The sequence below is a fragment of the Carlito syrichta genome, unplaced genomic scaffold (assembly GCF_000164805.1).
Source record: "Carlito syrichta isolate Samal-C Ts95f unplaced genomic scaffold, Tarsius_syrichta-2.0.1 Scaffold314309, whole genome shotgun sequence".
Classification (NCBI taxonomy): Eukaryota; Metazoa; Chordata; class Mammalia; order Primates; family Tarsiidae; genus Carlito; species Carlito syrichta.
This window is the reverse complement of record NW_007258405.1, coordinates 1,895-8,063: the sequence shown is the minus strand read 5'-3', so window position 1 is coordinate 8,063 and position 6,169 is coordinate 1,895. Positions and strand designations below refer to the sequence as shown.

Here is a 6,169-nt window from a genome sequence, read left to right as displayed (position 1 = left end):
GGCCAGAATTACAGTCATGCACTACCATGCCTGGCTAATTTTTTTGATTTATTGTAGAGATGAGGTCTTCCCAAGTTGCCCAGGCAGGTGTCAAACACGTGGGCTCAGGCAATTCACTCACCTCGGCTTCCCAAAGTGCTGGGATTACAGGTTGAGTCACCGAGCCCAGCCAGAATTGACCTCTTAATTATATCTTTTGATTTTTGTTGAGTTGGCATCTCACCATGCTAGAGTACAGTGAAATGATCATTGTCTCAAAACATCCTCAAATTTCTGGGTTCAGACAACCCTTCTTCTTCAGTCTACGGAATAGCTGGGATGACAAGTATGTGCCACCATGTTGGCTACCTTTTTATTTTTTACTTTTTGTGGATCAAGGTCTTGCTATGCTTTGTAGACTGGTCTTGAACTCCTGGGCTCTTAGCGATTCACCTACCTCAACCTCCCAAGGTGCTGGGATAACATGCATGAGCCATCACACTCAGCCTAAATCTCCTGACTCGAGAGTGTGTTGCTTAACTTGCATGCATTTTTTTTTTTTTTTGGAGTTGGAGTCTCATGGTGTCCCCCAGGCTGGAGTGCAGTGGCACGCTCATGTCCACCACACCCTCAACCTCCTGGGCTCAGGTGATCCTTCCACCTCAGCCTTCCAAGTAGCTGGAACTGCAGGCATGCCAACATGCTGGGTTAACTTTTTGATATATTGTAGAGAGTAGGTCTTCCCATGTAGCCCAGGCTGGTCTTCAACCATAGTGCTAGAAGCCAACATGCCCAGTCAACACTCTATCTCTTTACACCTCCTGCCACTTTATTAATGTCACAAAGGCATGTTTTATAGTGTGTCTATTAAGAAAGATGTGTTCAAATGTTAAGTATTTTAAAATTCTATAGTAGATTATGAGCATTTAGACACCGTCATGATAGCAGAGCATTTCCTATTTGAATATACATTAGCAGAGCTTTACATTTTTATAGGTGTAGTGACATGGTTCACCATTGTTTTATTTTTCAAGAGAAAAATTCCCTTGAGTATTTCTTGTAGGGAAGTTTTAGAAGAGACAAACACCCTCAGTTTTGCTTATTTTGGTAAGTCTTTATTTGCCCCTATATTTCAACTACAGTTTTTCCAGATCTTGTACTGTTGAGTCTACATCTGTAAATTCTGCCTCTCTGGATTCAACCGATGAGGGATCCAAAATATTTTTAAAAAATAGATTGATGCATTCTGTCATCAGGATATTGGTCTGCTCAATGATGTACAATAAGCCCCATAGTCTATATGTTTTTTATATTTAATAATTTTGTATTCCTGTCTCAAAAATTATAAATGACACATTTTTAATTTTCTGAACTTTTTCGTGTTTGTGACTATTAGGCCCCTCTAGTTAATTTTTTAAAATTCAATTATTGTACGTCAGCTTTACTATTTTACTGAATTGTTTATAGTTTTACTTTATATTGGTTTTCTGAATTTCTTCATGTAATTTTTCTATTTCTTTAAGTCTATGTTCTGTTTCACTTATTGAGCAAGTTTCAGAGAATTATTTTGAATTTTTTCAAATAATGCATATACCTTAATTTCTTTAGGGTAGGTTAATTTATGTAAATTTGTTTCTTCAATTGGAATATGAAAATGTAAGACTCAGCTACTGATTCCAGTAATTAATAGTCTAGCTTTTTACACGGAAAGGCTAACATTGAATCACCGGGCTATAGATTCTGGGTGCTTCTCAACAATGATGTCAGGATATGTTGGCTCTATTTTCTGACTTCTAAAGATTGTCTCATTTCATTTTTAGATTCTATAATCTTTGGATCTCTAGTATACTGTCTGTGGTATTAAAGCTTTTCCGGTGCTGTAAAAAAAATTAATTTTTTTACTCAATAGATACAAACCTGTCATCCATAACACGCCCTCATTTTCTTCAGTACTCCATGTCAGGGTGACAAAAAACCAGACAACAGATATCTCCACAACAAGCCAAAATTTTGAAAATATGATCCATTCTTCTAGGTCTCTCCAGAAACAGATATGAAGAGTTGGGAGTTTTCTCCTGAGCCCACCGTGCTGTTCTGAGAAAGAAGAGATCATGTGGCAGACAGACTCCTAGCCACATCTGGTCACCTTTCTGGAGAAAAGAGCCCTGAAACATAAAGGAGAGAAGAAGATAGTTATACACTCACATCAATGGGAATACCTGTACCAGTGACAGATGAAAGGCCAAAACATCCATGAACAAGCCAGACTTTAAAATTTGGTTGGTTAGCTGGGCATGGTAGTGTACGCTTTAGTTTCAGCTCCTTGGAAGGCTGGGGCAGAAAGATCACTTGAGTCCAGAAGGTTGAGTCTGGTGGCCAGGAGCATGCCACTGCATTCCAGTCTGGGCGACAGACTGACACTCCAACTCAAAAAAAAAAAAAATGTGGTTTGGGAAGCTCTGCTCTGATGAGAATAATTTTGAGAAGCCTAGGTTTCTATATCTTACACAAAGAGACATCTCTGTTTACCCTTATGCTCTTCAATCCTACATCATCTGTTTTTTCAGTGCCCTTTCCAGCACATTCAGAGTGAGAGCCAAAGTTCTCATGTCTTGTGAGGGACTTCATGATCTGACTGCTCATCCATTGCTTTGAGGGTTTGGAGAAAATCTGGGTATATTTCTTGGGTTTCTTCTTTCAAGTCATTTAAAAAGTTCTGTTTATGACTCCTGTCTGAAGTGCATAAGGGGAATAGTGACGTTTTGGATATTTCATTCAGAAATCTCAAGAACACTAGATACAGATATGTGATGTGTTTTCTGCATTACAATATCTAGTTTTATGGAGTCTTCCAAACATAATCCTATAGGAGTTTGGACTGAGTCATTTTATTAGGGCACAAAGCATGATAATAAATTTCTAAAAACAATCCATTATCACATTAAAATTTTTATTTTCTTAGTATGAACTAAGCTTGGAAGTTTAAAATTTATTTGGCTAAATATGTCTAGTATAAAATAGAATAATGTATCTATTCACCTCTTAGCATTCCTAAAGAAATTAATGTTGTAGATAAATCTAAAACATTGCCAAGCATATACTCAAAAATTTGTTGCCTTTTGTTCTTTAAACTATCATTTTATAACTTTTGCTCTTTTATTAAACAGAATACTAGAACTAACTTATCTGCTTTAAGTATTAAATTTGCAGTATATTAGTTTACATATTAGTTTTAAGACTAATAACTGAAATAACATGTTTGAATTTATATATCATGTAAGAGGTGAGTTAGATAATTAGTAAGCCTTCCACTTTGGTTTAAATATTCAATTTTTGTTTATTTCATGTCAAAATTATTACCACTTCCTGTCACTTGACTCAACCTGTATTTGAAAAATAATATTATGTATTTCAAATGATTCTCCTTATACATCAGTGTGTTATACCATATTTTATAATGTTCGTGTTGCCTCCAGTATTTATAAATGTGAGTTTTTTCTTCATTCTTAAAGCCTAAGTTACCACTTTCCCTTTTGTGTAAAAATAAAAGTATATTTATAACATAGTAAAAAAGATTCTGTAGTATCATTTAAAAGCTTATGTCTTAAACTTTTCTCATCAAATCTTTTTATGAGTAATTAAAACTATTTTTAATAATTTTTAATATCAGTAATGTAACTACATGTTAATGATTCATGTCTGTTTTTCATGAATGCCCAACCAAAGTTGAAAACTGTAGTTATGTAAAAGATTGTTGAAGCAGTGCAACTATGTTTATGTATGATTTTATGAGTTATGATTTCTCTTATAATTTTTATGTATCTACATTTTCATATTTTTATGTTAACAGCATTCTCTCTTCTCATATCACATGATTATGTTCATGTATCACTTAATTATAGTAATAATAACCTATTATGACTTCAGATACCATGTTCAACTATGTAGAAGTCTGTTTTAATTGAGAATGGGGGACAAAATTCAAATATAAATCACAAACGTGTCTTTTGTCAGTAAGATTATGTAATAAGCACTTACATGTTTGTATACCTTTTATGTTTGTTATAATACATATAATTCTTGGTTAGTGGTCAGTTTATCTTATCTAGGTGAGTGGTCATGGAAATTCTACTTTTATCACATGTTTATCAATGAGTATATACCATTTTTGTGCATGAAACACTTTGAATTTAGTTGTATGTACCTCTTACTACTGGTTTATTTTAGTTAAAATAATCCCCTCCAGATTTATTCTAAATGTAGATACTATAAGATATCCTGCTTTTTTGTGTGTGTTGGCATCTCAGTCTTGTCACCCAGGCTGGAGTACAGCGGCATGCTCATGGCAACTGCAGCATCCATCTGCTGAACTTAGGCAATTCTTCCAACTCAATCTTCCAAGTAGCTGGAACTTCATATGCATGCCAGCATGTCCCGCTGGTTTTTGTGATTTATCATAAAGTCAAGGAATAACCAAGTTGTCCAGGCTGGTCTCAAACCCGCAGGTTCAGGCAATCCTCTTGCCTCCGTCTCCTAAAGTGCTGGGATTACAGCCTGAACTACCCTGACCAACAAATATCCTGCTATTTAAAGGCTGAATAATATTCCATTGTTTGTGCATTTCCAATTGTCTTCTTTGATGAAAGATGTTTGGCTCGTTTTCAACTGTTAACTTTTGTGAATAACTTTGCAGTAAATATCAGTGTGCAAATAACCCTTCCATTTGAATGTAAATGCAAGGATTTATTTCTCTTTTGTATACTTTTCAGTTTAACTGTCTGCCTTATGACAGCACAACTGTTTCAATTAATGTGCATTTTCATGGAACTTCATGGTTAGATTCGAATTTTAGCGTTGCTCTTTTTCTATTTCTGGAAAAAATGACGGAAAATTTGGAAAGAATTATGTTGAATCTCTCGATCACTTTAGTTAGTATGCATATCTTCTCAGTCATGTGCCAATTCAGGATGTTTCTTGCCTCTTGCAACACTACCAGCTAAAACATGCATGCTGATGTGTTTACAGAACACTTACATGGTGCTGAAAGCTTGTAGTACTGGGGGCTGTCTCTCCAGAAAGATGATTGCAGGATGTTTTTTTGTTGCCCTTGTCTACCATTTGGAGAAATTTATAACCAATTTTGTGATATTTTCTAGAATATTTAGTTTTCAATGGGAGGAACTTCCATTAACATTTTTTGTAGGGGTCGGCTTGATCAAATTTTTTCCATTTTGAAATTGTTTTATTTTGATAGACAGTTTCACTCGACATGGTTTTCTGTTTGTAGCTTTGTTCTTTCAGCATATTGGCTCTATAACTCAAATTCCTCTGGCCTGCAACACTTCTACTGAGATGTCCACTGATAATATCATGGGAGCATCATTGTATATGATGTATCAATGTTTCTATTTTTCTTATAAGCATCTGTACTTCTCTGTGCCTTTTGAATCTTTTTTAGTCGAGTCTCAATCTGTCATCCTGGCTAGAGTGCAGTAGCACACTCATAGCTACTATAGTCTTGGCCTGCTGAGCTCAGTCAATCTTGGGCCTCAACCTTCCAAGTAGCTGGGAATACCAGTGTGTGGCACCATGGCCAGCTAATTTTATTTTAAATGCAAGGTCTCAGCATGTTTGCAAGGAGGGTTTGAGACTCCTCACTCAAAACAGATAAATGGCTTCATTATGACATCCACTGGCATCTTACCCTGTGGCAGGGCTCAGCTACAGATCTCTGACCCACATCTTCTGGGTGGTTCCATCTGTCAGTGCCCAGCCATTGCGGCAGGTGACGGTGTAGCCGGGTGCCAGCCAGTTGTCCTGAGGCTGCTGATCTCTGCTGTCTTTTCCTGGGAGGTGCTCTGGGAACGGTAGATGCTTCTGTGCTTAGCCAGTGCTGAATTCACAGAAGCAACAAATTGTGGTTGTTTCTGAAGGGGGGTCTTGGACACTTGATCCCATGTCTACTGTCAGTTGGACATTCACTCACCTACTGGCATAGACAGATGGATGTAGATTGGTGTTTATGCAGTCTTACCTGTACAGAGACACTCACACTCCAACCAGTTCCACCACCATCATGTCCTCCTGTCCCTCTGTGGTTTCCTAAAGTCACATTTCTACAGAAAATCTGTCCAGGCATTTCTACCTCTCTGGAAACATCCCTAAATGTCAACAGCCCCTGAAAATTACA

At 36.7% G+C, this 6,169-nt stretch overlaps 1 long non-coding RNA gene across 1 annotated transcript; it reads right to left on the bottom strand.

The window, feature by feature from the left end:
• Positions 1–1,072: 1,072 nt before the first annotated feature.
• LOC103273941 lies at positions 1,073–5,958 on the bottom strand. The gene is made up of 2 exons (XR_505227.2): positions 5,684–5,958; positions 1,073–2,144 (listed from the first exon to the last, which is right to left on the bottom strand). It is a non-coding gene; the product is annotated as an uncharacterized LOC103273941 (long non-coding RNA).
• Positions 5,959–6,169: the final 211 nt, after the last annotated feature.